Source organism: Anarhichas minor, unplaced genomic scaffold, assembly GCF_050575085.1.
Source record: "Anarhichas minor isolate MPS153535 unplaced genomic scaffold, ASM5057508v1 ptg000077l, whole genome shotgun sequence".
NCBI classification, from domain to species: domain Eukaryota; kingdom Metazoa; phylum Chordata; class Actinopteri; order Perciformes; family Anarhichadidae; genus Anarhichas; species Anarhichas minor.
In genome coordinates this window covers 63460-65000 of record NW_027466523.1, presented here as the reverse complement: position 1 = coordinate 65000, position 1541 = coordinate 63460, and positions in this window count along the sequence as shown.

Sequence of the window (1541 nt, the reverse complement as noted above, 5' to 3'; positions counted from 1 at the left end):
CGATAGAAAATGTGAAGAAAAGTTGAATCTGTGGATATGTCTGAAGGTATATTGTGCTGTAAAGTCACATGATGCAAATGGCAGGTTATCACCATTTAAGTAAAAGCAGTAGTTCATGAGAAAACAAACATGTTCAAAGATGCTTTAGAACTTGACATTTTTCTTTCAAATTCCATTTTTAACAATTGTTTTGTGAACTGACATGACCAAACCCCTTTAGTGCCAACATTGTTGTTAAAATGCAACAAAAGTGACCTCTTGGGGGCTTTTATGGTAGAGAAATAATAAACTGCCATCTGTGTTGACCGTCCAGTAGAGAAAACATGATAAAGTGCCTTATGGGGTGACCTTCCAGTGGAGAAAACATGAAAAAGTGTCATATGGGGTGACCTTCCAGTGGAGAAAACATGATAAAGTGCCTTATGGGGTGACCTTCCAGTGGAGAAAACATGATAAAGTGTCTTATGGGGTGACCTTCCAGTGGAGAAAACATGATAAAGTGCCTTATGGGGTGACCTTCCAGTGGAGAAAACATGATAAAGTGCCTTATGGGGTGACCTTCCAGTGGAGAAAACATGATAAAGTGCCTTATGGGGTGACCTTCCAGTGGAGAAAACATGATAAAGTGCCTTATGGGGTGACCTTCCAGTGGAGAAAACATGAAAAAGTGCCTTATGGGGTGACCTTCCAGTGGAGAAAACATGATAAAGTGCCTTATGGGGTGACCTTCCAGTGGAGAAAACATGATAAAGTGCCTTATGGGGTGACCTTCCAGTGGAGAAAACATGATAAAGTGCCTTATGGGGTGACCGTCCAGTGGAGAAAACATGAAAAAGTGTCATATGGGGTGACCTTCCAGTGGAGAAAACATGATAAAGTGCCTTATGGGGTGACCTTCCAGTGGAGAAAACATGATAAAGTGCCTTATGGGGTGACCGTCCAGTGGAGAAAACATGAAAAAGTGTCTTATGGGGTGACCGTCCAGTGGAGAAAACATGATAAAGTGTCTTATGGGGTGACCTTCCAGTGGAGAAAACATGATAAAGTGTCTTATGGGGTGACCTTCCAGTGGAGAAAACATGATAAAGTGCCTTATGGGGTGACCGTCCAGTGGAGAAAACATGAAAAAGTGTCTTATGGGGTGACCGTCCAGTGGAGAAAACATGATAAAGTGTCTTATGGGGTGACCTTCCAGTGGAGAAAACATGATAAAGTGCCTTATGGGGTGACCTTCCAGTGGAGAAAATATGATAAAGTGTCTTATGGGGTGACCTTCCAGTGGAGAAAACATGATAAAGTGCCTTATGGGGTGACCGTCCAGTGGAGAAAACATGAAAAAGTGTCTTATGGGGTGACCTTCCAGTGGAGAAAACATGATAAAGTGCCTTATGGGGTGACCTTCCAGTGGAGAAAACATGATAGTGTCCACGGGGATGATCGTCCAGTGGAGAAAACATGATAGTGTCCACAGGGTTGACCTTCCAGTGGAGAAAACATGATAAAGTGTCTTCTGGGGTGACCATTCAGTGGAGTAAACATGA